At 40.5% G+C, this 17,255-nt stretch overlaps 1 long non-coding RNA gene across 2 annotated transcripts in view; it reads left to right on the top strand.

The window, feature by feature from the left end:
* The first annotated feature begins 683 nt into the window (after positions 1–683).
* Positions 684–17,255, top strand: part of LOC120885447 (uncharacterized) — a 39,856-nt gene continuing 23,284 nt past the window's right edge. For both annotated transcript variants that reach the window (XR_013436612.1, XR_013436613.1), the window contains exon 1: positions 684–784. This is a non-coding gene — a long non-coding RNA (uncharacterized LOC120885447). The remainder of the gene's footprint in view (positions 785–17,255) is intronic.

Genomic DNA, 17,255 nt, shown 5'->3' on the forward strand with positions numbered 1-17,255 from the left:
TTGCTTTTGTGACTGACTGTGTTAGCCTCTCTGTTCCTCTGTTTCTGTACCTATCACATGAAGATATTAATAGTATCTAGTTTATAGATTGTGCACTGTAGTCCAGAGGACATCCCAAAATGTCAACTCAGCTTCCCTATGGGTCATTATGGTACACAGGTGTCTAAGAGTTGGAAGTTGTGCCCAGATCCATTTTAATAAAAGAATGCACAATATCTGTAAATACATCATATTATGTTAACTTGGGCTAAGAAATGGTGTAAAAAAATTTCAGCCTTTCTCGTATGTATTATGGCCAAATGTAAAACTGTTAGTCTCTGAACTGGTTTAGAATAAATGTTGATGATTTTCCACTTACATAAAACAAAAGAGTAGAGTTATTTCATATGAATGGGACCCTACCTGCTAATAACCAAAGCCCTAAACAAGTTTATGTTTATGTGGCCATTTTTCCTCTCAATATTTTTTATTTATTCCTTCCTAAGTTTCTCTTTTTTTAAAAAATAGAAATTGTTGTAACTAAAGACTTTGCATTTATGCCTTAGTTTAGTCTCATTGTGTCTTTTGAAGAAAATATGTCAACAAGTGATAGTTTATTTTAATGAGATATTATGAGAAATACAAATTAACCAGAGACACAAGTCTTTGCTATTCTGCTGTTTATATCCTTGTACTTCAGGGTGCGAAGTTACCTGCTTTTACAAAGGATTTCTGGAGGCATTGGACATTCATATCATGTTTGACTGGGAAACTCAGAAGTCTTCCTCTGCCATTACTGATGAAGGTAATTACTGGAAGACAATAAGGCAAGACCCTTTTTAAAATTTGGTGTTCATTAATACCCTTGGAATTGTTTATGTTGGGGTGTCCAGATTTCTGCCTTCAAGGGAGTTGTGGTTGTTTGATAAGTAACCCAATGGTAAGTAACACCATTCAATGTTAAATGAAGAGGTAAAGCCAACATTCCATCTGAGATTGTCTCCCTCTTGACTCGGAGGAGATAGGTAGGCCTGATTTGGGCACAGTTGTGGGCACAGTGCAAATAGAGGCGAAATCCTCTAGCTGCTAATCACAGTTTGGATGTAATTTGCCTTGGTGGGGGGAAACAGGGATTTAGTAAGCCCCATTGGATTAAGAACTCAAATTATATTGAGGCCCCAACTGTGAAACTCAGTCTTACACTTTTCCTTCAGAACATTCATGTTCTACTTAGATTGGTGATACCTTCCTGCTTCCTAATTCCATAATGATGATGACTAAGGAAACAATTATTCCAGCCAGCCAACTTTAGGTATCCTGTCCTCTATTAGGATGACTCAGGGAAGAATTTATATATAGCAAAACCACACTGGTTTGAAGTGAGCAATCTGAAACCAGACAGTCATAGATGGAATCACAGAATATGAGAGTCAGAGCTAATTTAATGATCACTTTGACCAACAATTCTCAAACTTTAGCATTTCACCTGGAGGACTTGTCAAAACACAGATTACTGGGTCCCATGCCCAGAAATTACAATTCAGTGAGTCTGGGACCCATCCAAGAATTAAGAACTTAATTGGATTGAGCTCAAGAATTTGTATTACTAACAAGTTCCAATGTGATATTAATGCTACTGGTCCAGGTACCAACCACAGCTTGAGAACTGATGATTTAGAAGACTCCTGTACTTTACAAGTAAAGAAAGTAGAATGGGGCATTTGGAGGATTGTCCAAGGTGATAGTGAGAAAATGGAAGAGCCAAGGCTAAATTTAGTCCTTTTGAGTTCAAGTACCTTGATCTTTCTATTCTACCTTCCGTGATGCAAATCGCCTGCATAGACAATAATACATATTAACTTAGAAACAATAGTACATTAGAACCTCCACAATCTTTATTTTCCTACTTGAAGTCTACTGACTTTGAAAAGTCATGCAATCCCTGTTTTTTTTGAGTTTGTGTAAAATGGGATTAATAATAATAATAGGATAAAATCCTACCTCATGGGATGGTTGAGAATTGACATATATATTTCCTAAAATAATGCCTTATAAGCTGCTATTATTAAACAAAAAACTATCATTAAGTATCATTTCCAATTATTTAAGAAATATTGTATATTACCAAAGTTTAATTCAATTGGTCAAACTGATTGATACAAAGATAACAAAAGTGATCAAGAGAGAAAACTTTCAGAATATGACTCATCCTAAAGCAAATGATTCAAAACGATTAGTTTACAGAATCATCTAAATTATCTCCTTCAGTCCTTTCTTCTTGTGCACAGAATAGAGAAGTCATGGAGGAATTCAGTGACTTGTCCAAGTTTTTCAGCTAATTAGCTACCCTGCCAGTTCTAGAATTCAGTCTAATTCAATGCTTCCTTAATCTGCTCAGTATTTTTGAATGTAGCATTATAACATTATCTTAGTTTGTCTCTATTTCCTATTGCTAGGAATTTAGCTTAATTGTATAGTTGAAAGCACACCAGTACTTGCATATCTTTCTCTATTTGCTCTGATTGCCTTTGTTGATGTTGTTATTCCTGCATGGGGTAAAAACGAGATGGCTTCATTTTGATGAAGTTTCAAAGATATCCAGAAGCAAATGTGAGCCTCTCTGCAACCTGCATGTCATTCTATCCCCCAAACTCTTCTTTGCCTTGAGATGAGTCAAATCCACTGAAAACCAATTATTATCCAATTTAAAAATCAGGCCTCATTTAGAGTGCCCAAATTCCAATTTGGACAGCAAAAGGTTAATAGTATATTGAAAAAAAATTCCAGCAGCCCACAAATCTAAGCATAATTATGTATGAACATGAGGCTTTTATTGCTGTCAAAATTAATCACTTTTCAACTTCCAGCTGTTAAAACCCTTCTGGCAGCTCTCCAAGCAATTCCCCTACAGTTACTTTTCCTTCAATTAAATTCTGTGCAGTTCACAGGCTCCTGTTACATAAGCAGAAATTTAAAAATGGACTTCTTGGGGTTTCTTCCTTTCTTTCTTTCTTCTTGTCTTTGCTTAAAACTGGAAAACAGAATATGAAGTTTGCTTCTTTTGCTCTTTCAGCTTCACTCTTACTTAAAGTCTAAAAAATAAGCAGTGTGGGATTAAAGTATTAGTGTTTATTACAAAGAACTTTAGGTGTGTGAAGTGATTTGTAATTATTTTTATTAGCTATTTCGCCCAGCCTTCCTCTGAGGTATGTGAATGTTGTTATGTTTGTGTTCTACAGTCCCTCCTACTTTTCTCCTCCAGAACTTTGCAGGAAATGCAATTTTGTAATTTATAATCTTTAACATTGGATTTAGTCCCTGTAGTTTGAACTACTTATCTCTAGGATGGTAATTACCTCTACCACTTTTTTTCCCCCTTGAGACACGGTCTTGCTATATGGCCCAGGACAGTGTCAAATTCATGGGTTAAGATGATTCTTCTGCTTCAGCCTCATTTTTTAAACTATGTGTACAAATTATGGTGAGAATAATCTCAGAGGGAGAAGCTATCTGAGCTGCCAAGCTGCTTGAAAGTTTTCATGGTAGACTGCCCACCCCTTTCTAGAAGCAGCAACTGAGAGATTGGTTGTGTTTTGAGACCAGCAGGACAAACCAGGCTGGTGTATTGAGCATGAATTCTCAATGTGATTCATATATGGTCTAAGTATATTATTTATTTTGGCTTATGAATGGAAACAAACCCACATCTTTGCACTGACTTGGCCCAGACTGAGTGCTTGCATGTGGTTTTATCTTGTTACAGGTACTGTCTTCCTATTCTCCATTCCTGGGATTCCAAAAACATACTCCTTATATCATTTCCCAGTGCTCTATAGGGATGAATGAAGGCTAAAGCTTTGCTTCATAGGAACTGGGAATTCTAATCCCTTTTCCCTCCCTTGTGATACCAGCATGTGGGCTCTTCCACATCTGAGCCAGTGAAGTCAGTTTCATCTCTTTGATTTGTCTCTTTCCATGTCGATGTTGCTTGCTCTCTTGAGGATGGAGTGGAAAGCCTCTTCCCTGGCATTCCTATAGATCTCTGCCCCCCCTCCTCACCTAATCTGCTTCATGCTGTTGCATGAATATATGTCAAAATGCTGTAATGAGCAGATGCCTCGAGGCTACAGTCTCTTTATAATTTCTGCCCTCATCCTCTACTTTCATGCAAAATTAACATATTCCAGATGCTGAGTTCTTTCTGAGACTTTCTACCTGATAGTGGCATCTGTCGTAAGATCTGAAACTGGGCAGGGGGTAAGAAGAAGTCTTTGTTGCAGAGAGGAAAGATTATAGGGGTCTTGCATATAAAATATGCAAGAATTCAGTAAACACCTGTGTTCCATGTTATCCTGGATATACAGTTTTGTGCTACCCTATATTTATGTGGTTAGGAGGACAGGCTGCAGTCACAGAGGAATCCTCGTACCATTATCATCACCCAGACTCGAAAGTGGCTTGTCATTGAAGACGTGGACTTTGAAAACCTGAGTCAATCAGAACTTAGGATATTGAGCAAAATTTCTTGCCCAAACAGAAGTCTCAATGGTCCATGGATTGGGAGTAATTTGTGTGGGCTGACTGTAGCACAATCCCTGAGATTAGTTTCTAGGCCACCTTGATTTGAGTCAGGATTAAAATCTGTCTAGGCTGGGGCTGTAGCTCAGTGGTAGAGTGCTTGCCTTGTACGGGCGGGTGAAGCACTGGGTTTGATCCTCGGCATCACATAAAAATAAATAAATAAATAAATTGTGTCCATCTACAACTAAAAAAAAAAAATGCTAAAAAAAAAATTTAAAATCTGTCTGACTCCGACAACCAAAAGCTAAGATTCTTCCACTGGGAAGTTGCCAAGGTAGCTGAGAAATAGGATGGAGGTCAAGTTGAAAGGGTCAAGGTTAGAAGGACTGTTGGTGAAACTTTGCTATTTAGCACTCAATATACTTTCTATTTTCAGAACATTCTTTAAACATTGACACATAAATAACTTTTGTTGATTGACTTATATTACATATACATGAATATTATTTTTTTAACATAACTAACTTTATGTATTTTATGTGCTTGTTTCCTTAGTTTGGTACTCTGTGGGTGGTTTGGCCAGAGATGATGTCCCCTAGACCTTTGGATACTGATTCTAACGCCAAACGTCTCACCAAATTCTACCCAGTGTAAATTAAAAACAAATACACATGCAATCAACAAGTTGGAGAGAAGAAATTTTGTTTGGAGTTGGAGTCACTTTATAGTTGGCAAAATGCAGTGACACTAATTTATATTGCCTCTATTCCATCTGCTTTCTGGTTTAAAATGTCCTGGATTGCTTCAGACTCTGTATATGCAACATTTTCCATTTACAACATTTTCCTGCACAATCCATTTTATTTTTTTGAGAGCTTTTGAAAAACGATATTGGTTAGTTTCAAATTTCCAAGGCCTATTTGTATGTGATATGATTCTCGATTTTGTAGGTGGATGATAAAATCTAAAGAGAGAATCTTGGGAAACTTATAGGCCTAAGATATTTGTGCCATGGACTTAGTGAAAAATTCTGCCAACAAATGGATAACTTAGAGTGGCTGGTATTCAGAGCAGCAGAGCCCACATATTCTTCAGCAAATTCCTGTGGGGGTTATGACTTTCTACCACCATCCCCCTGGTTATGCTTAAATACATGCTGCCTCCATGTCTTTATGTAACTGCTAATTTTTTTGGAGCCATAGAGGCATGAGTGTTTATAATTTTTTTTCACTACTCAATTACAAAAGTGGGGGTAAAATGAGTAAAAATGTTGATGGTTACAGGAAAACGTCATGCAAGTAACAGAAGTCTCTATGATTGTGGGAGGGGAGATGGAAGAGAGAGGGTGGTAGCTACTAACAGAATCTGGCATTTCTATCTGTTCATTTTCCAGAAGTTTTACTCACCCACTTCTGTTTATAGTATTGGAGAGAGAAGGTAGGGATGGGAATCAAATCATCAATCCAGACACATTGCCTGAGTTTTCAAGAAATAGACAGGGTTGTTTTCAAGGCAAATTGGCAGTTTCTTTTCATGGTGATAGGCATTGCATAGAAAAAAAATTTACTGATTTGAAGCTCTTAAGTCTAGAAACATTAGCAAGGATTTTCTGTTTTCCCACTTTGGGTATATGACACTGTTATTTAGTTTACTTTTTATTATACAAAACTGACTTTTGTTGGATTTTTAATACCTTACAAGTAAATTTTACTTTCTGGTTTCCACATAATTTTCATAGATATCATTTTACTCAAAACTCCTGTGTGCAAGAGCTCATTGGAGCCAGAATGGAAGGTATCATTGTTTTATTGATGCGGGTATAAAAATTAAGAGAAAAGTAACTTGTCTAGGGACACAAAGCAAGTTGGTGGCAGAATAGGGACTTAGAGTCTCCTGACTCTCAGTACAATCTTCATTCTACCAGAATCCCACTATCCCTTCTTGGTGTCCTTCATGAAGAGGGTACCATCCGTGGTTCAGGTCACTATTGTGCTGTCTTCAGTTGACACTAGGTTGTTCTTCAGTTTGTGGCTGCAGATAGCATCTGCCTTGACTGGTTACTTCTACCTGGCCTGCTGGAGACTCTGGATAACCCAGAGCCTTTTCTAGAAAGGACCTGCGCACACTCTGTTTCTGAATCCTCACCAGTCTGCCAGTGCACTCAGGTTCCAGAGGTACTCAACTGTTTCCAGTTACTTGAATCTGTGCTTCCAGGCACCTGAGAAGTGCATTACTACTTTTTAGCACGAACATGCCTTTTCTGATGCAGTATAGAAAAGCTGCTCAGTTACTGTAATTTTCTCCTCCTTATTCACTCAGCCCCTGGGAAGGTGTTTGGGGATGGGCATTACTCCTCAAATAGAAGTTTGGGTTTCTTTTAAGAACTTTTGGCGTTGCTGTTTTGTTGGCTGATAGGCTTAGAAATGAGGCTGACTTAACACATATCAATTTTGTGGCACATATCAATTTTGCTGATCTGTTCTAACAGATTTTTTTCTCTACATAGTGAGGAAATTGATGCTGGATTTGATGATACAACCAAGGAAAAGGAAGTGCTGCTGGCTTTCTTGAAGGTGTAAAGAGTCAAAGTGATCATCACTGATTTTTTTTTTAATAAACTGCAGTTTGTTTTTTCTTCTTGCTCAATTGCCAGAGTTTAATAAAAACGTTCTAGAATATATACTTTTTCTTTGCAATTTAAGTTAATCACTCATGAAGTGACATACAAATGTCTCTAGAAAGAGCTTATCTCTTTAAAGAATGTTTCTTTTGTTTCCCAAGCTTTGAGCAAAATTACTTACTAGACATTACTTGGCTATAGCTCTATTCAATTCCTGTTTTAGAGGCTTCTCCTTTACTCTCCCCTTGCTCGGGTTTGAATATTTGTTTCCTTCCAAAATTCATGTTGAAACTTAGTCCTCAATGCAATATAGTGCATCCCCCTCATCTGAGGGAGGATGTGTTCCAAGACTCTCAGTGGATGCCTGAAACCATCGATAGTACTAAACCCTGTACATATCTTTTTCCTATATTATATGAATACCTATGAAAAAATTAGTTTATTTATATGAAAAATTAGGCAAAGAGATTAAAACAACTAGTAATAAAATAGTCAATTATGAAAATTACTGAAATAATAGTTATGTGAATGTGATCTGTGCTTGTTTCAAAATACATCATTATATGTACTTCCCCTTAGTGTGATGCTACCAGATGATATCATGCCTGTGTGATGAGATGAAGTGAGGAGAAGATGTAGGCATTGTGACATACCATTAAGGTACTATTGAGCTTCTGACAATATGTCAGAAGGAACATCATCTGCTTTGGATGATCCTGCATTGCCAAGCCAAGATGATGTTGGTGGGTAGTGTATACAGCATGTATACACTGAACAAATGGATGATTCATGTCCTGAGAAGGATAGAGCAGGGCATTGCAAGATATCATAATGTTACTCATAATGGTGCACAACTTAAAACTTATGGAATAAAATTTATGAATTATTTACCGATGGAATTTTCCATTAAGTATATTTGGGCCATGGTTGAGCACAGGCAACTAAAATTGCAGGAAGTAAAACCATAGATAAAGGGAGAACTGCTGTAGTGTAAAAGATAAAAGTGATTAGGTCATGATTATCTCATGAATGAAATTAGTGCCCCTATATTGGTAACTAACTGATTCCTGTCTTACTTTCTAGCACAAAACACTTATATGCATTCCCAATGGGAAGTTACAGGAACATGATACCTGAGCCCAGTGGTACTTTTGATAAGGTCAATAAAGATACTTGGAAGAGTCCAGGACCATGAATGTCTACAGTGATGGACATGACTGTAGGACCAGAGCTTCTGCCAAGCAGAGGCAGGATGCAACAAGACACACAAAATCAGAAATCTTCCTGCTTCTGTAACATTTCCAGCTGGAAAACAAATCATAGCCACACATTCCAGCTATGCTTAGGAAGCACTGAAACATCCAAGTAGTAATCATCTAGGTATGCTAACTACAGCGCAAAGTAATTCTGGGGTTGCCAGTGCCATATGCCTTATAGGCTTCCAATTAACTGTGTTCACTTCTCTCTTTTCTCCAAAGGCCAATTATTGTGGAATTCAGCATTTGTCCTCCTCCCCTGGTCCTGCTCAGCTATTCAAGGAAAGGTTGTTACACACCAGAATGTCCGACCATTACAATAAACCATGAAGTCATTCAAACATAGGTGTTGGAAGAGTTTAGCTCTTGGAATATGGATTAAATACATAAGGTGTATGAATGTAGGATTTTTGTTAGTGTTGATGAGTTGGAATAGACCCCAGAATAGGATGAACATACATTCTAGCTAAGCCAGGATGCTAGGATGTCTCAAAGTAATGATTAATAATGCCTCTTTTCTCTCAGAAGTGCTCAGTTTGGAACAAAAATTACTGTTACTTTGTCTTAAAGATTATAGCCTTTTGGCTTGGTTCAAATGTAACGTAGAAATTTTCTCTATTGTTTTTTTCTTCTGATTCCAAACAAGGGACCATTTCCTTGCTGTTTAATGTTAGCAACGGGAGGCTCACTGCTTTGCAAGGAACCTCTAATTGATGAGTTTGTGGTTCTCAAAATCTCCCTTCCTTTAACTCTATCTTTTGATTCTAGTTTCTTTGTGAAACAACACAAAAGCAGGTTTTCTCTTTCTTCCACAAAATACTTTCTATTTTGACGTATTTATGGTGTATTCTTTTCAAAAACATACTTGTGTTTACTTCAATTTCTTTTCCCAACATTTGAAATCCCCAGGAGCTTTCTATGATTTTGAACTGATACATCCTAAAGACAAGAACAAGAATTTTACTAAGTTCTGTGATGATTTGGATCTCAAAGTACTCTGCAAATGTTCATGTGTGGGAAGGTGTGGTTCCCAGCTCTTGATGGCACCTTTAGGGGGCAGAACCTAATTGGAGGCAATTGGGTGGCTGGGGACACGCTCTTACAGGGGATACAGGGACCCCAGCCCCTGATTTCCTGTCCTTATTTTCCAGCTGCTATGAGGCGAACAGCTTTGTTCCACCAGGTACACCCACCTGATATTCTGCCTTGCCACAGGCCCAAAGCAATGGGGACAGGTGACCATGGACAGAAATCTCTTAAACCATAAGCCAAAATAAATCAGGAGATTTACATGGCACGTCAACACACTCTATCACAGAATTCCTATGGAGAAAACCCTGCATGTTTGCTTGGAGATTGTGGATAAAAGACAATGCAGGAATTGACAATGCCAGCAATTTATAGTGAAAATTTCTTTAGAACATTTACTATTTTTCGAATGCAGGTGAATTGCATAGATAATATGGATAGCACTTCATGGGCAGAAAAGAGCATTATGTAAAGAAATGCTTATTAATTTGTAGAGTTATTTATAGGACAATAATCAATGACAATGATGTTACCTAGCCTTTATCATGTGCAAGTATTGAAGCCAAGATCATGACATATAGAATCTTCTTTACTATTTATAAAAAGTCTCTGAATGTTTAAAAGCAATTGTAGAGACAGTGAAATTCAGCACATTTCATATAAGAGAAGTTTTCAGCTATGGCTTCCAAATTCCATCTGTCCTGCTGTGCTGAGTCCTGTTGTTGCTAATACCTATTATTTGCAAATTGAATTTCTTTTCTTCTTCCTATACAGACATCATCTTTGTTTGCCTTAAAAAGTGACATTCCTCCTTTTTTTTTGTTTGCTGCTGCTTCTCTCTCCCTCAAATTCCCTGCCCTCAGTGCCAACTTTTGTATAACATCTTCTCTTTTTTGGATAGTCATTTTCAAAGGTGTGTTCCTCTTCTTGATCTTTAGGATCTCAGCCCCTTTCTCCTGAGCTTGGCTCCCTTTTCGTAAGCCCTCCATTTAGTTCATTGATGACCAATCCTTAGATTAGACATGTACCCCTTGGATTCCATGTTTGCTGAGGCTCTGCTGTACTAAAGGAAGATCCCCCCTGCTGCCTGGTTCTCCAACACTCCGAACTGAGGGAGTTGGTGGAAATTAACAACCCCAGCATGCTCTGCTGTTAGATTTCTCACAGCTGGTTTTCTTGTTTATATAGATACAGAGCATCCTGCTAGACTCCTTTAACTTGCTTCTCACTGCTCTCAGTCCACAGACACAATACAAATGAGGGTAGGTCAGGGCTCGTGGGAGGGGACAGGGTGGAGAACAGGTGATTAGTGTTTTACTCTGGCACTTGAAAAGAAACCCTCCCACAGCAGAGCTTCCTGTTTGGCGCTGACCTGGGGAGACAGCAGGGAAGGAACAGGGGCCACCATACTCTACCAGGCGTAGGCTTCTCTGCTTCCTGAGAGCAGCTGTAACTTGGCTACTCTCTGCTTCTTTGAAGCCACTTTTAACCATCTTGGAGCTGGTGGAAATTCTTTCCTCGTTTTGGCAATTGTGTGAGTTTTCATTGTCATTGTTTAAAATGCTGTCGTTCTGTGTCTATTTAGTGGGCTACCAGGAAAGATTGTTAGCCAGGGACTATTTTAACCTGAAAATTCCTCCCACTGTACTTTCTTTTGTTCAGCCATTCACTTTCAGACACTGAACTTGGCCTGAATGTGTTACTGGTACCGTCAGCGTCAGAATCATTACCTTATCCCCCACTTATCAACTGCTGGGTCTTTAGCCACATGTCTTGCCTGTGTGGTTTCCCCGCCATCTGCTCTACTCCCACCTGGTCAGACTCTTCACTATCTGCCACAGTCCTGTGTGATTGCTGGGCTTCTGGGCTCCCAGCCGTCTGCCTCTCCCCTCTTTCTCATCCTTCATTTTCCTGTGTGATGTACTTCTCTTAAGGACAGCCTTGTGAGAGTTCCTGGCTCCAGGAAGCTCCTCAGTGACTCCTCTTTGTGATTCTGATAAGGCCCAGCTTCAGATGAGTATTCTAGGAATCTCATGACCTGGATCTCACCTGCCTTCCAGTCTTAACACCTTGACTCTGCCCCTGTACTTTCTGCTCTTACTACACTGGATTATTCTCTATTTCCAAATATGTTCTGTATTTTCTTCCCTTTCACTGATGCCATTCCTTTACTGTGCTGGGATCTCTCTGTCTCTTTTTGCTGCAGTCTTACCTGTCTTCTAGAACTCCACTAAACACAAACATCGCCATGGGGACTGAATGTAATCTCTTCTTTTTTTGCACTCTGAAAGCTGTCTTACCCACTTAATACATTCTTCTTTGTGTGGGAGTGTATGTGTGCTACCTGCTACCTCCCTTTCTAGCTTCGTTAAGTCCCCGTATCTCATTTTACCCTGGCTAAGCTCTTCTTGTTAGATTTTAATTTTCCAGTCAAAAAGAATGCATATAGCAGTAGTGCTTACCTAATGTATCTTGGGCATTGTTCAGTGAGATAATGCATCTAGAGTGCTGAGCAGAGAGTTTGTACACAATGGGCACTCAACATTTATTGGTGGAATAAATGAACCAACGAGTCTTCTGATTTCTTCCTGAATCTCATATTATTGCAAATGCAAGACGTTTCCCTGTCCTAAACTTTGCTAAACTTGTAAGGCTCTCAGAATCAGTTGCATTCTACATATTTCTTGAGTACTGCCAGAAAGTTTAGGGGCAAGGAGGGAATGATCAAATGTAACGACCATTAGTGAAAACCACAGGCACTGAACAGCTGGATAATGTGAACAGACAAGTTCAGTGGAATCTCCAGAAATGCATCAATCACAGGATGATGGCAGCTTTTGGGGAAAGTTAAGAGATGCTTGAAAAGGAGCCAGAGTGTTGGAGAAAAAGACTCTTAAGAGTTGGGTTTTCAAAACCAAAGTCTCCATCATGGCCAACGCACTTTGGAAAGGTGGCAAATTTGTGTGTAAGAAGACCTCTTGGTTTTATTATGATCTTTAGGAAATTGGAGAGTTTTGTTTGGTTTGGTTTTATTTATTTATTTATTTTTTTTTGAGCAGTGTAATAATAGAAATTGCCTCAGGGATGGCGTCTGCCATTGCTTTACAAATGCAACACTGTTCTCCCTCTGGGTATTGTGCTGCAGGCTCCTAGAGTGAATATTGCAAAAGCCACTAATAATGTTCCTTCTCAGGTAACATTTTATGGTATAACATATCTTGGCTTAATATGGTTTAAATACATTGGAGTGTAATGTGGTCGGCATGATAACTTTCCGACATGCAATACCATCGTCTACTTCTGTCTTGGTTTCTGTGGTGTCAGAGGTCCAAAATGAGTCAAGATGACAAATCCTTAGCTAAGGCAATATAAAAGCCACCAAGGTACTATGCTGGATTTATAGCCTCTTGTTTTTCTCAGGAGAGGAAGCATAGGGTAACACCGAGTGGGTGTCAGGATTCCACCCTAGTGCCTCAGGAGGATGAAGCCAATAGGCTTGGGCCCAACACTTAACCACTGTAGGCCTTATCTCTTCATTGAAAGGAGTACAGGGGACCTTCAAAACACAGAATTTTCAATTCTAAGATTTCTCTTGGCTGCAGAGGAATATATTATGTTGGTTAGGTCTTTGGAATCAGCGGGCTTGGTTTTGAGTTGACTAAGCCCTTTCATAGATGAGGAGTCTTAGACTAGTTGCTTAGCTTTCCCACTCTAGGTTTCCATTTTCTTCTCCCTATAAGATAGGGATAGTAACAACAATCCTTGTATCATTTTTGGCTGTGTAGCAGGTATTGATTCAGCTGCTCAATAGATTTTTTTTAGGGACTCAGGCTCTGTTTGACAACTTCACCATCTTTAATTTCATCTTCATAGTTCTCGCCTCACATTACAAGCTGGCTACGATGGTTCCAGATAATAAATCTTCATTCTCAGTAGGAAGCAGGGGGTGGAAGTGAGAGGTAACAGGATCAAAAAAAAAAAAAAAAGAAAAAAAAGAAAAAAGACTTTGCATGGTGGTGCATATCTATAATCCCAGCTGCTCAGGAGGCTGAGGCAGGAGGATCACAAATTTGCCTGGGAAACTTAGATCTTGTTCCCAAACAAAAATAGTAAAAGGGTTGAGGCTATAGCTCAGTGGCAGAGCACCCCTGGGTTTAATCTGCAGCCCCACATATACATAAAAAGAAGTGTATGCACATGTTTGTTCAGGAGCTGGTTTTTTCTTTTCTCTGAAAAGAAAAAACTTCCAGTTGACTCCCCCTTCTATTTCATTAGCCAAAAGGAGGTCACAAGACCCCTCATCTGCAAGGGAAGTTGGCAAAATTTTTTTTAAGCTTCTGTAACAGTGATTAAGGGAGAAGGGGTTAGGTGTACTTTGGGGTCAGCCAAGAAGCAGGTTTGCCTTACTGTATCATAGCCACATCAGAGCATTATGAGGGGATAGTGGGTAATATTCGTTGATTGCTTAACTCTGGGTCAGAGCCTAACTAACTCAGCCAGCACTGCATAGCTGTGAGCTATTAATCCTGAGGATCCTATTCTTTTTGCACCTGATTCAACCTCATCATAATAGTTTTCAATTTTCCACTATGCGAATCTAGGATCATTGATATCTGGCACTGGGAAACTGTTTGACTTCTCTCCCTGATAGCAATGTGTTGCTTTCCTGTGCATGCTTTGCCCATGCTGGCTTTAATATGTTCAGGAGAACTCGCTTCTTAAGTCTGTGAAAAGGAAGCCAAGCAACAGAGCAAGAAAGGCTGAGGCTGTCCTGGAAGAGGTGCTTTGCCTGTTCCTAGATTCCTTCTGAACAATGCCACAGGGGATTCCTTTTGGGTGCTTGTTGTGCTTTCCACAGTGTTCCCTGTTCTACCTTAGCCTTGGAAGTTTGGACCAGAGGCTAGTGCTTGACTCAAAGGGACTCAGCAGGAGGCTGCAGTGAGATTTCTGTCCATTAAGAAAGCTCCAGGCAGAGTAGTACTTAACAGAACCAATAAGGCACTTTGTCTTGTTGCCACTTTTTGAATGCCAGATTCTGGAGTTGCATAGAAGCTAAGAGGCCTACAAAGAGGGGACAAGTAGAGAGAGGCTATGAGGAACTGAACTGTAAGAAGGTAGAAACTGTGAGTTAGATGGATGAGGATGCTGCAGAAGCTGTAAAATCTGAACAAAATGGTGGAGTTACCATAATGAGCAATACCCCATGCTGTTGAGGGCAAAGAAGACCAGATTCCTGGAACTGCTGCTTTTGCCCAAACGGTTTCTATAATTATCCTGTATTCTGGGGCATGTTCCCAGACTGGGCTTCTATCTTCCTTGTCCCTCCTGTGTCCCTGCTAGAGTCCCTCATTCTAAGATGACATGAGAAGTTCTCCAGTCCTGGTAACTGTGGAGCCTGCCTGACTCACAAAGAAATTGAGATAATTCAGGCGTAACAGTGAACTGTTCTGTTCTTAATTAGAGTAAGAGAGGGAGGCTGTAGTGATCGCCCGCCCTGGCTGTGCCTGGTGGAACGGCCACCCTCGCAGTAGAAGCAACTCCCCAGCAAGATGAATTGCCATTCAGTCCTGTGCAGGCAAGCATAGCAGCCCTGCTGTCCCTTGCTTGCTGGATGGAGATTCTTCAGGGCCTCCTTTGCCATGAGACACCAGCTTCATTTACATAATCTTCCCAGGGCTGTGGCTGGTGTAGTTTGGTTATTTGATTGACTTTATATTGTGTGCTGCTGGAAGAGGTGGAGAAACGGTAGGGTTTGGGCTGTACCCTCTGGCCTGTTCCGTTCTGTCTTGTTGGCTTTAAGGATCTCACGAAGCTTTGTGCTGCTGCCAACTGTCTCCCTGGGTGTTGTTCACAAGCAGCATCCTGCTCCCCATGTGCATATCTCCAAGGGATCCGCAGGAAGTGGGACAGGGACCTAATCCTTCGGTTGCTGCCACGTGGGTGGTGGGTGAGGACCATGGGGGTTTGTGTGAATCCTTTCTCCGGCCCCACAGGTTGCAAAGTTTCCCAGACATTTTGTGCTTGAGTTCTTTTTTTCTCTTTTTCCCCAGGAGAAATGGCTGTTTGATTGGTAGGATCTCGTTATGTCTGGCAGCTCTAACACAAGTTAATACAGTTTTTTTTAAAAAAACAGTTTCCCTAACATCTTGGCATAGCCAATTTCCCGGTATGGAATTGTTAAACCGCATTTCAGCGTCATTTCCAGGCATGTGTCTTCTTTATTTATTAACTCAAAGGTTCTGCCATGGCTTCTACAGCCCCTATTCCTGTGTTATTTATTGTTGACATACTTCTCCTGTCTTTTGGCTTTAACTAAACTCAAATAAGATCTCCCTGACTTGCAAACACTCAAGTTTCCCTTACATGAAAATGATGGTCCTTGCCAGGCTGGGAAAAGGTGGGTCTTCCTCGGGGACCCAGGAGGGGAGAGCTTGGCCAGCGTCTTAGTCCCCAACCTCCTCTGGCTGCATAAGCATTGCAGTATGTGGGTGGGAGGGACACAGGGTGTGGGGACTGGATTGTGCCCGACATCTGGAGCTAAAACCTAAACATATTTTCCCCCAGAAACAACATTATTCATGAGGGCAGAAAGCCCACTATACCCCTCATAGAGCTGATCACTGCAATGGAAGCTTATTAGTGACTTTGGACCCTGGCCGTACATTAATCCTCTGGGTTTGCTTTTAAAGCCTGAGCAGATCTCTCTACCAGAGCTTCTGATCACACTAGTCTAAGCAGGGACCCAGACATACCTCCTTTAAAACATTTCCTGGACATTCTAATGTGCCCTGAGATTCTGTGACAGGGTCAGAAACTAGGTCAAGGCCGACAGGTACCAAATTTAAGAAAGGGCTCCCTATCTGGGCTGTGCAAGTTGGTCCCATTTGGGGGTCACATTAGGAACTTAGTCGACAGGGGAGTCAGGGTTTGGGGCTTAAGTGTACACAGGGTAAACAGACTTCTAGGGCATGACCCATTTGTAATTTGGGGATTTTCCTCTTCCTCTCTTCTCTGCGTCTCTAAATGCCATCACTCTTTTTAACTCCTTTTATCCCCAGCATCTTTCTTTCTTTCTTTTTTTTTCCCCCTCTCCCATCATTTCTAGCACTTTCTTCGCCTCCTCCTCCTTCTCTTCCTTCCACTTTCTCTGTCCTCCGAGGGCCAGCTCCTTACTTCCTCTTGTCTACTTTGGCCATTTCTGTTTGCTGCATTTTCTTCCCTGGTTCCAGGCCTTTCCCTTTGCTTTGGATCTCTCCTCTGCTCCTCCCTCCAGCACACGGACCCTGGTCCAAGTGAGCCCAAGGGCTCAGCTGAAGGCAGTTCTCCCAAGATTCTCACTGTCAACCCAGGGTTGCCTGCCTGCTGTCACTGCCAGCTGTTTGCAGGGACCTCTGCTTAGCCTTGGGTGATGGGAGAGTGCTTCAGGAGGAGGAAGCAAAGATTGGCAAGGATAGAAAGATTCAACTGTCACTCCCTCTTCCCCCTGCAGCTACTTTGAGGCATAAAGATAAAGGTGTGTACACGTTTTAAAACTTTGATTCATGACAGTGTTGGGGGGCAGGTTCCCATCTGCCATCTCAGCTCTGGCAGCAAAACTACCCAGGCTAATGTTTCTATTGTTGCTCCCTTCAGGTGAGCTTTCCTTTCCTTTTTCTCTTTCTTTCTTTTTTCTTTTTCTTTTTTTAAAGATAAACAGTTCTATCATCTTTTCCCTCAGCACCCCCAGCACTATCAGCATTTCTGTTGTTGGGAATGAGCCACTTTGCCTCACAAATGGGCCTGAGCCTCAGAGATGGGCCAGATCCCGCTTTTGTTATATCTGTGGAAATTATCAGAGTAGGAAAAAAGCC

This window comes from Ictidomys tridecemlineatus, chromosome 1 (assembly GCF_052094955.1).
Source record: "Ictidomys tridecemlineatus isolate mIctTri1 chromosome 1, mIctTri1.hap1, whole genome shotgun sequence".
Taxonomy (NCBI): Eukaryota; Metazoa; Chordata; class Mammalia; order Rodentia; family Sciuridae; genus Ictidomys; species Ictidomys tridecemlineatus.